Source organism: Drosophila persimilis, unplaced genomic scaffold, assembly GCF_003286085.1.
Source record: "Drosophila persimilis strain 14011-0111.01,24,50 unplaced genomic scaffold, DperRS2 tig00000232-arrow-arrow-pilon, whole genome shotgun sequence".
NCBI classification, from domain to species: domain Eukaryota; kingdom Metazoa; phylum Arthropoda; class Insecta; order Diptera; family Drosophilidae; genus Drosophila; species Drosophila persimilis.
Genome location: NW_020825307.1, coordinates 520020 through 532795, shown reverse-complemented (window position 1 = coordinate 532795; position 12776 = coordinate 520020).

Below are 12776 nucleotides of genomic sequence, written 5' to 3'. Positions count from 1 at the left end.
CACACACACACACACACACACACACAAACACACACAAACACATACATACATGGCTTTGGCAGCTTTATATTCAATATTATGTTAAAACTTAAACACGAGAGAACGAGAGAGTATCGATCGCTTTAACCTGATTTGCCTTAATAGAAAATCGTTTTTTTTTTCCCCGCCTTTCTATATCTATATATATATATATGTATAGATTTTTCTTTTTTCGTTTGAAAGAGTATTTTTTTTTGTTTGTTTCTGACGGACAAATTGTGTTTTGCGAAACATGGACGTCGAAGGATAATGAATGAGGTTTAGACCTCCCACCCATCCAAACCACCAACACCACCACACACACGGCACCCAATTACTGTCTATTACTATTGAATTAGTTAGTAAGAAGTACCTATGTTTTTCTATTCTATTAATTTTACCTTTGAGAACACACCACCCTAATGCTATAACAATAATTTGTAATCTTTAATCTGTAATCTGTAATCTGTAATCTTTAATCTATTATCGATTGTCGTTTATCGTTTATCGATCGAAAGTGAAGTGTATCGTAGTTTAGTTTGCAACAAGTCGCAGGAGAATGCAGCCGATTTATCAGTTAATCACTTTGGAATATACATACTATATACATATTATTGGATACGTACACTAATTATTATTATAATTTTTTTTTTTATTGTTCGTTGTTCAACACTTACACTCGTACTCGTAACCCGATTTCAAGCCGATATTCACAAGCAGATGGAGAATGCAATTAGTTTTTAGGCAAGTTTAACTTTTGATTTGTCGACTGGAGTATCGATTCGGCCCCAAACCCCCACCACCACGACACCCACCACCACAGCAGGAACAGCAACAACAGCAACAATAACAACTACTTTTGATTTCAATAAATGTTTAGTAAATGGTTTAGTTAACTAATTAGTTATTTGTTTTATTGATTTGCTTATCGATTATTATTGTGGCATTTTTATTTCAGTTTTCTTCAGTTCAGAGGGGCGCTGCCTTTTGGCGGAACTGTACCGTTATAACGTGCAATACACACACACACATACACACACACAAACGTTTTAGTAGTTAATTATGTATGTGCCAATTGCAAATAGAAAACAAAAAACAAAAAACAGAAAACGAAAGAAAGAAAAACATCATATGCTCTCATATGATATACATATGTATGTTTGTATGAAAACCCCTAGTGAGAATTGTAAATTATATGTCAAGCCCCCTCCTAGCCCACCTCCTCTCCAACACACACACACACACACACACACACACACACGCACACGAAAGAAAGGAGACGAAGTGCAGGAGCAGGAGGAGCATCGACCAAATTGAAACTTTTTATCATTGAAAAGAAAAACAAAAAAACATGTATGGTGGTAGTTATATAAGTCTAAAATTATGTGCAATTTATACAAAAATCTGTTTTCACCCTTGTTTACAATGTATTCACTGTTTTCACTGTTTACTTTCTCCCCCTTGCCCCCCCACCCACCACCAACTATCTACATACATATAAACCCCCATACGCATAGATATAGTATGTATCTATCGCTCTATAACAACTAATTAGCAGCTTAGCCTTAGGATATACATAATATATGTATGTAGCATATAAGTTCTGTGTACGATAACAAATCTAGAATATAGGCATTAGGAATGAAACGATGGCATGGAATGGAAATTGAATGGAGATGGAAGCGGCGGAACTGTGAGCAAAAGATGAGAACCATTCGAATCATGGAAATGAGGGAAATGGCATGGCATGGCATTGTTCGGGCAACAAACTTTGGTTCAGATAGGATTTGGATTTGGATTTGGATTTGGACTTGGATTCGGATTTGGATTGATTCGCTGACTCGGTTGGATTATTTCTCAGCATATCTGCGTGAATTTCTAACAAAGTACAAAGACACACAAGAACTATGCGATTTTTTTGATATATACATACATATAACAAATAGTGCAAATATTTATACAACCACCCGTTTCCCTACCCACATCCACCTCCCCACTACCCATTTCCTTGACAAAACATATGCGCAACATTTGCTGAAACCAAAAAGAAAAACACAAGAAAAATCTTTGAAAACTATGAACAAATTGTAAACTAAATTAAATTTTTGTCGCATTTATTTTGACTAGTTGAAATTTATGAACCCAGCCCAAAAATGAAAAGCGCACATCGAAGGCAGACGCATATATGTACAGTGGCGCCGAAAAAAATAGCACCAGTAGGGACGACCGTCTTTATTCCTTCAAAACAAGACCTCTGTCCAACATTTGCTGGACTTTACTGCAATATAATGTAGCTTTATATGTCTCCTCTCTGAGAGAAGTGTGCTTACTCTCTCAATTCTAACGGTTCTTATAACATTAGGCAATTTTGCGAAAGAAGAGCGAAATAGAGCACCAACAAAAATAGCACCAGTAACTGTTTTATGTAAAAGCTCCTACTTTTCGGAGCTTCTTGATATTTTAACTTCTTGACTGAATTAAAAATCGGTGGCTTTAGGTGATTGTGACAAGAAAGTTACAAAATTTAAGTATTTATGGGTCTTGGAAAGCACTAAAGTGAAGAAAAAAGCCAAAGGATCAAAACTTTCATTTCAGAAGGCATGACCTATGCTAAGGTGGGGCAAATGGTCGATTGTTCAAAAGAAATGATTAGCAATGCTTTTAAATATGTTTCCAACAAGAAACACGTGGAAGAAAGGCCGCGATATTCCCATTTCTGGTAAAACTACTGGTTCGTGAGAGCAAGGACGACCCATTTAAGTCGGCCACAGAGCTAAAGCAAGGATCTTAAAAAATCGTCAAGTACCAGGAAAGTTAGATCTTGTTTACAAGAACGTAAAATGGGTACTCGTAGTACGAGGAAAATTTAACTTTTCACGGAAAGGCATAGGGCAAAAAAAGTTTGGTATGCAAAATAGCACTGAGGTTGGGCCAACGAAAATGGAGAAACATCCTGTGGTCCGACTAAAGCCAAAATTTATTTTTTGGTGTAAAAAGGTCTTGTTCTTGTGTGAAACGACTACCGAATGCAGAATATAACCCCCTGACTCACATGTAAATTCATTAGACATAGAAAAGCAAGCAAAATCGTATGGGCATGATTTTCGTACTAAGTAGGTAATCCAATACATGGCACAACCCCATTATGGATCAACATGTCTATGTCAATACCAAAGAAACAGTGATTCTGCTTTATGCAGAATACGAAATAGACTTGTTTTGTGTCTTCCAGCAGGAAAATGACCCAAAACGATCTAGAAAGAGAGCTCGAAAGTGGTTCGAGCACAATTCTCTTAGTGCAATGGATTGGCCTGTTCAGTCTCCAGACTTGAACCCCATTGCTAATATTTTGGGTCAAGTTAAAAAATATGTTTTTAATGCGGAATCAAAGAACAATAAATATGTTTTGGGTATCCTGCATGGTTCGTGGATCAATATCCCAAGGAAAAGATGCGAAAATTAGGTGAGCTTTAATGTCAATATGTTGAGCTGCTGTTGTTGCTGCCAAAGGTTTTACAACAAAACGGCAACCTTTAAATACAACTAAAGTAACATATTTTACAAAAAATTTTGGAAAGTTTCCTTGTATTTTATAGTTTTTTGATTTCTTTGTAAATTGGTGCTATTTTTGTTGGTGCCCAAATTTCTGATAAAATCCTTTTCTTTTCAAATATTTTCATTTGGAGTTTGCGAATTATGCCAGTGCTCTGGGATACGATAAATTATACCATAAAGTTTATATATTGGTCTTCACAACATTCATTAGAACTATTGCTTAAGCAAAATCCGTCAATATAGACACATTAGTCCACTGGTGCTATTTTTTTCGGCGCAGCTGTACATGATATATTTTTGAACAGACACTTGCGTCTTTTTTGTTGACATCTTTTAAGTCTAAGAGCAGCCGAACTATCGAACAAATCGATTAATTAATTAATGGAATTAGCAAAATTATTTGATGCCCTTGAGCGGAGGAGCGCAGTTGAAAACATCTGAGGAAAAACTGCTAAATCACAAATGAAGTTTCTCCCACTCACGTTCCCCAATAAAACATAAAATATTGACAAAAATATATAAGAACTCAGAAAGAGTATCAGTTTCAGAAGATCTCTATATGGATGGTATATGGTAATCCCCTAGGCGTTAAGTGGTATAGAAAAATTTTAATTCCAGCATCACACATCACACATCACATCGGATATGCATAGACAACACATTGAGATAATCGATATGTACATCCCATGTGTGTCTGTATGTATATCCCATAAGGCACTTTATTAGCAGAAATTTGCAATTTGCTGGCAAAGTTCTATCGATTGGCATGATACGAGAGTGTATCTCTGTTGTCGCTGTCGATCGTAATATATTATATATGTACATGTATTTTTTTTTGCGTATATCGACCCATACATACATATGTACACACTTACAATATGTAGAGGAAACCCTATGTCTAAGATTACATACAATATAATAAAGAGATCTTTCGTTTGCCATCACTTTTGATTGTTGTGTGCAGATTGAACAGATTGACAGCAAATAAACATAGATATACAGACATATATGTTAGATATAGAGATACACACACAGTTTGCCATAGCCGAAATCGGAGAGATCGGAGAGAGAACAGGAGCAGGAGCAGACCACACCGTTGCATGTATAAAACGATACAAAAGTAAGCAAGTGAAACAATGCAAGTATTCATCAATAAACATAATTTCCAAACACAAAACAAAGTGGAGTGGAGTGGAGTGGAGTGTACTATTTTTTGGCTGGGAGTGCCGGCAACGAAACCGGAGATCATCAACGGAATGGAATGGGATATCGATATCAATATTGCCAGTAAAGCTGAATCACTCCATTCAATTGAAATATAATCAGTTTTGGTTTTCATGAAACCACTTAAATTGAAAAGTTAAGTTGTATGCCTGTAGGATCGATATTAATTGAATCTGATGGAACCCGACTGAAATTCAGCGGAAAGTGATTGAATTCGATTGAAATAGATTGTAAGCAAGTTGAAGCTGATTTGACTAGGCTGAAGTCGTTGGACTATATTGAATTAAGTTGAAATTGATTGAATCCGGTTTAATTTGGCTGAAATGTAGTAAAGACGAAACCAACAAAAACGAGCAATATGAAGACAGATTTAAGTATTAATTATTTGCAGACCTTATCGGCGAAGGACCTACATTCCCAGGAAATAAACCAACCCCAAAAGATACTTCATTAATTTTCAATCGGCCTGAAAGTATGCTACACTATTTAAATTAATCTGACTTAATTGCTTACAGCATAACCCAGCCATTTCTCATACGATCAGAAGGTGTCACATCTCCTCGGCATCGGGAGACTGTCTGGGATCGTTTTCAATCAATTTGGATTCAAGGATATTCTATTTCTGCCACCGTTATTAAATGGAAGTCATTTTCATACCCGATACTCAAAATGAGGGACGGCTATATGAGATTTGTGGTGAAAGTGACGCGTGTGACGCCCAGAAGAAAACTACATTCATGCATCGACTCGATCATTGATGCTGATCAAGGATTTATATACTTTATGGGGTCGAAAACAACTCCTGGGTGATACGAATATATAATATGGGTATAATACGCAGTCAGCCCAAAAGTAGGCCTTAAATGGAAGCTGCAATTGCAAAATTTGCAACATTCTTTCGCAACATTTTCTTCGAAACATATATGAACCCCTAAATTTGCAACATTCTTTCGCAGCATTGTCCTCGAAATTTGCAACATTATTTTTTAAAATAATATGCTTAATTTATTTTAAAGATTATTGCACTACTGGGACCAATGAGGAGCCAATTTTACAGGGGAAAAATCATGAAAATTGTTCAAATTCAATTTGGTGCCGAATGATAGTAAATGATTGAGGCATGAATTCGGCAGAATGGTTTTGAAAAGTAGAGTAAAGTAGAGCCGCGACCCTTGCTGCGGCTCACACCGTTCCCGCTTGTGGCGTAAAAAAGCTGAATTCGAATGAAGTTCATTGAGTTCGATTGAAATAAGTTGAAGGCGATCGAACTAGGTTGAAGGCGGCTGAAATAAATTGAAATCGATTGAAACTTGTTGAAATAAATTGAATTTGGCTGCAATAGATTGAAGATAAGATAGATTCACATACAATATCCCGCTACTATGTTGTATTCACCCTGGTTGATGATCTTGGTGCTATATTAGACTCCAAGTTAAAGATTTCTGAACATATTTCTACCATGGTAAATAGGGCCATGGGCGTGCTTGCGTTTATAAAGATGTGTTCTAAGCACTTTGATGACCCCTCTAGAGAGACTATGTATTCCTATGTATTTATATACCCTGTACCGTAAACAACATAAAAGGAGCTTTTCATCCCGGAGAAGAAGCTCTTGATATGATTTCGCAACTTGAGTAAGGACTACATTCGAACTTCAACGGGGTCTTACAGAAATTGGAACTAGTGGACTAGTGGAGATTCGGTGAAATGGAGAAGAATCGAAACAGATCCTATGAGGATCCTCTAAAGAAGGAGATCTTAACATTTGTAGGGAACCCCTCTCAGGATTTGGAAAACAAGGCCCGCCAAAGGCTTAGCTTCATTAAAAGCGTAATCTTCCATACAATCTTACTGATCGGCTCAAAAGATAATAATAATAGGAATAATAATAATAAAAAGACCGACGTTTGGACCGACAGACATGACTTGTCGTCCTGATCAATGATGCGAGTACTTATGTACTATATAATAATAATATGTATACTATATAATAATAATAATACCCGTACCTCTGTATCTCCATATGTAAACTATATACTCGTATTTTGTGGGTTCGCAGATGGGTCCTGCTGTGCCCAGCAACTCCACTAGCTGATATACTCTTGGATATCTGGTGATACAGTGGGGTATGGAGGGTGGATGGAACTGCTGCTGGTGTTGCCTCTGACGATCCGGGGAGAGAGTCTACTAGCCTTGTCCTGTACTGCTTCATGTAAACGAAACTTTTGGGTTGAGACTAGAAGACCAAATCACTGGAGTGGGCTTTCAAATTCGAAAGCTCATAAGGATTTACAAATTGATCCTTAAACTCAAGAAGATTCAAGCAATGGAATTTACATTCAAAGAATTATGTGCCGTAAATAAGAGAACTTTTATGTAATTTAGGGATAGCCTTATCTTCAATAGATCTTTAAAAGTTACATGATTTGCCGAGTCAAGTGGAATATATTTTTCAATATTTCATATTGCCAGCTCCGCATTTTGATGGCAAAATATGAAAATTCAATGAGTAGATAATGCAATAAAGTATAAGTACATTTGGGATGGAAAAGGTTGGAAAATCTGTCTTTGCCGAAACCCTACCGAAGCCAAACCAATCTAACTCTTTCCAGCATTCAGTGTATTGATCACAAATCGATGGTTTCTTATGAGACACGGGGTATACTCGTTCATCGATTATGGAAGGCTGTGCCATTAATAATAAAAATTATGGGGCGTTTACAAGAGGTTGTCATGACAGTCGTCTGACATTTATGCAACTTTACGAGAAGGAGGACAACGGACTGGCATCACATCAGATTTCCACCCCGCAAGGACGCCACCCAGCCCGGGCCGAATGACAAGTCTATCAATTTTTCACACACTCCTGGCGACACCACTAGAAGGGCTGCCAAAGGGCCAACCCAAGACGGACCGAGTGTCGAGGGATGTCTGGGCATTTTCCGAGCGATTAGAAGGCCCCCCCTCCACCATTCCCCGCGTCAGTCAAGGGGTAGAGCTCATCAAAGCCCATCAAAGGCCGAGGGCATGCAAAATGTTGGCTTCATTGCACAATTTACCTTTCTCCTTGCGATCTTTGCGATCTTTGGGTTTTTGTTCGCTGCATATCGAATGCAATAATTTTTGACAATTTGCGAAATTTAAACGTCATGAATTGCAGTGTCTTAAATTACAACATCGATAACCCTTCGCTGGCATTGGGAATCTGGTATCCGGGACCTTCGTCCTTGGACCCTATCTGAGATGTTTGCATCTGCCATCCGCAGTATCCGAGCAAAGTTTTGTCAACATCTCCAGACAGGATCCTACGAGCCCGTACGGATCTCCATTTCAAGTTCGATCCATTTCAAGTTCGGGCCGAAGAGAGCCCGAGCTGTTTACTTACTTGAAGTTGTCCCGGTATCCCGCCTCCAGCTCTTCGCAGTGGGTTCGGGCCAGTTTTGATTTTGTGACTTGTCATCCGCTGACAGCTCAATCAAGACAATGTCCTATGACAGCTCTACAATAACCGCTCCGAAAACTGTCGCGTCATGCTTGGCCAGCCGCAACAAGGAACAACATCCACATCCCCATCCCCATCCCCAGCCACAACGAGAATGTCCCGAGATTTACATGACAAGTCAAGAGATGGGATGGTCTGTGTCCTGTCTGGCTCGGGTCTCTCGTATGTTCCTTTTTTAAGGAGGAATCCTCCGGAATGCGGAAGGCGCTGATCGAACCTGGTAGTCGGACCCGGACAGATGTCAATCAAATGAAATTAACACATCATCATTGGAAAAAGGTACGAGTATTCTTCTTATTTTTTGGGCTGGGAATAGAGCAAGCCCGCCTGGGGCGGGGGCCGGCCCAGACCCCCGATCCCTGGTTCCATGGTTCCACGGCTCAGGCGGTGGTGGTTAAGTCGCATTAGGCGCTAATGTTTTTCTTTTCGATTTTTTCGATTTTTGCGATTTTTGCTTTCGCGATTATTGCGGTTGATTGCATTTAACAGAGCTCCGATTTTAATACCCTTCGCATAGGGTATAATGCATTTTCGCGCCTCGAGAGTGCAGTGCTTGTGAGCAGTCTCCATGATAGATTCGATAGTATTCTAATAGCAGATATGTACTTTGTGTTCAAGTTGAGATTTGCCATAGATCCGGGTTAGGGATCTGTTGAATGTAAGGATCCATAGAACGCAGTCGAAGTTTTCAATGGATCCGTCAGGGTATCTGAAGCTTCGACCCATCGAAGTTGGCCCATCCTTAGAGTGTATTTTTTTTGCATGAATTGAAAAACCCTTGCAGATGCACACACACACATTGGCATGGAAATGCCCGAGGTAGCGATAGGCCTAATGGGATTATGTAATATCATTAATCAGCCGACTGAAATCGGAATCGGTACTGGAAAGCCGAAGCATATGACATGTGCCACCTTCCACCTTCCACCTTCCACTCAACTCAACCCACACACAAATGCCGCGAGAGAGAGGGAGGAAAACAATGGATATGGATATAAGGGGCAGCACAACCCCCATACCCATACCCATACCCATTCCCTTTCCAATCGACACGCGCTGTGTCTGTGTCTGTAATTATGTAATTACCGATATGGAATACCGATACCGATAGACACTGACCATCGCATATCGCACTAATTGCATTAAATTGTCCAACACGACAACGATCGCTGGCCAGATGACGCTGTCCGGCTCCTCACCGTATCATCTCATCCGATCCGATCCCGATGTCCTTCTTTTTTTTTGTTTTTATTGATACGCACGTACTGGCTGTCCCTGCCTCCCCTCCCTCCAGCTCCAGCCCGTATGCAAGTTGTTTGAACTATTTTGATCGGTTTACATTTAATTGGTCATGCAGCGTTTTGTCCGAGCCCGAGCACTCTATAATTTCTTAATTTCGAGCTCGGGCTCGGGCTCGGGCTCGTTGGTTGGCCGGCGCTATCATCAGGGGGGGGTGGATTGAGTCCTGTCCGAGATGTTTCATGGCTATCATGGCACTTTCAACCAGGTGCAGATAAAAAACTACACTGCACTGATGTTTTTTAGTCCATTTGGGTCGCGGTGTAGTCTGGATGAATACTCTGATGGCATGAGGCGTACAGCCCCCATCGGTGATGCAGGACGACTAAATTTATTCCCAAGAGCTTCAGCTTCTCTCTTAGACGGACAATCAATTAATAGTTTAGCGATAGTTTTGCCTATCAGCTCACTTTCTCCGAAAACCCCGCAGAGCATTCAGTGGAAGTCCGCTTCCGTTCTCCAAATGTTCCAACCAGCGCTGACCCTTTAAAAGTATATTAAATACAAATTATACAATAATAAAAGTGGGAGACAGCGGCACGAACCGCCTCAGGGGAGAGAGAGAGAGAGGACTACGCAGGGAGTGTCCTTGTAAGCTAATTAGCCATGCAATATGTTTGGGTTGTGCCCGGTTCCCTCATCGATATGGAAATTTCCGGCCACCTTGATTGACAACTGATCTTCGTTTCTTGCTCGCGCTGATCCTCCCGATCCATCTGATCCCTTTGTTTTCGCCCAAACACTCATAAGTGATGTTCATGCGCTGGGACAGACAGGCCAGGAAAAAACCGACTGCATAAAAAAAGGAAACATTTCCCACGTAGCCGAGGAGCGCGGAGGAAAAAACTCCGCACCCTCAGAGATCGGAGAAAGGAGAAAGCAATGTTGTTGCAACCATAGCTAACAAGCCTGTAATTACTCGACAAAGATTGTTGCCATGTAACACCTTAATGGACTTAACGTCGGGGCCCTCGGGCTCAGGGCCCTGTCTCCGTCTCCGTCTCTGTCTCAGTGTCCTGGGTCCCGGGTCCTGGGTCCGACTGAGTGACGGAGTGACGTTACCCCCCCCTGACAGTGAAATTTGCATAAAAAATTCAGAAAATACAGAACCCGAAAAAAATGGAAATATGGAAATGAAAAATGAAAATCCGTGACCGTGGCCAAAGAGACAGAGCGAATCCTTTTTCGGGCTGGTATTTTGACATGACATCGTGGAAATATTTATTTGTCATCGCCTTGACAAAAGGATTAAAAGCAATCATATTTTACGGACATGGAAATCCATGTTGCACATCCTGGAATTAGCATAGGTCCGATCGGGCAGGGCGGGCAGGAGACGGGGGGAAGGAGACAGAGGGCCGGCAAATATTTTGACACCCAGTCCCGGACAAAGACAGTTCAATTATAAGCACACGAAGCAGATCAGTAAAGAAAGGGTTAAGGGGTTGAGAGTTTGGGATCGGGATCGGGTTAGGGATAGGGATAGGCAGTTGACCAGCCGTCAGGACATACATATGTACACAGACCGAATACAATACAAATCTGAACTAAGTCGGTTTAGGCCCAGACAACTGTGGCAAGATCAGCGCACATTCACACTCTTTCCTTGCAAGGGTCCGTCTTCCCTTGGAACAGCTGCGATGGTACCCCAGTTACTCAGTAACTGAGTTCCTTATCGCTGTCCCACATCGGGTGTCCTCACTAAATGCAGCAATTAACTTAAAGACTACCTCAAGACATCCTCTCCATCGGAGAGTCTCGGCGAGAGACGCTGAGCGAGGGAGTCAGCCAAGCGGATAGTCCAAGTCAGCCTCTAATCGTAAGTAGTTGCACTTCCGACAATTACAGGACGGGACAGGACGAGCAGAAGAGCTAGGGCCAAGTTCTTTCTGTCTTTCTGTATTTCTGTGGGGGAGTGTGCAAGGGAATGCGGTAATGATTGCGGTTAAGTTCTGCTCCTCGACTGCTTTCTCAGGGTCATAGCTGGCTGGACATCCGCGATGTCGTCGTCCCCTAATTGGTTTTCCATATAGGGGATTTTTCTCCGCTGAGCACCAGAAGAAAGCCAGAATCGGGCTCCTCCAGCAGCCGCAGCCGCACTTCGGAGTCTATAGTGTCCTCTCTATGCGCAAAAGGATAATAGGCGAAACGTCCGATCGTCCTTAATCTCAGTAGCCGCGACGGCCAGCTGCCTACAACCACCGCACTGAACCGAACACAGGCCGAAGCACATTGCACCGCCAAAGACCTTGGGATTTGCTCTAATTTAGTGAGCCGGACAGGGGAATACGTTTTGGGCAATTTTTGCGGAAAGGAAATGAAATTGGCTCATCTTGTGACCGGTGAGTGGACAGATCCTTTGTTGCAGTCCGGCTGCTGGAAGGTTCCGTTCGGCTCAGTTCGGCTCGGCTCGGCACTTTCACGCTTCTTAGACTGGCATCCTCACAGCGTGTGGAACGTGCGGCCATTCTAGAGCCTGCGACTGAGACTGAGACAAAGACTTCGAGGCCAATAAATCTGCTCAACGATCGGCTACGCATCGGCAGCGCATCAGCTCTGACAGGACCCTATTGTTCCCCTTCAAGAGCTCGTGAGCCGAACAAAAGCTGGACCAAGCGGAGCTCTAGACGAATGCAGATCACCTCGAGAGCTCATCTCGATTTGCCGAATCGGGCCATAAAACCAGAGGCGCCAATTGTGGTATGCAAAGGAGGCGCCACCCGACCAAAGGAACCGATCACAGCGGTTACCTTTCGCACAGAACTGTACGCAACTCTTTACTTTAAAGTATTATTAATATATCTTGTATCGCCACCCGACCAAAGGAACCGATCACAGCGGTTACCTTTCGCACAGAACTGTACGCAACTCTTTACTTTAAAGTATTATTAATATATCTTGTATCGTATTATTAATTAATTATATGGAAATTGATTTCAAGCCAAGGTTAATGGACTGATCTCGATGATCAAAGCGTCTCTCAAAATCTCTAGATAACGTTCGAGAACGTTATACTTCTTTACGATTATAAAACTTTTAAAAGTTATAAAAGTTATAAGTTACATAAATCGAGCTTATGACATACTCGTATATCTATTCTGACTGAGTGCCTGAGTACTTAGTATCTAGTCGAATGCTCCTTCGTTTTGATGAAGTTCAAACCACTAAATTGTTGAAT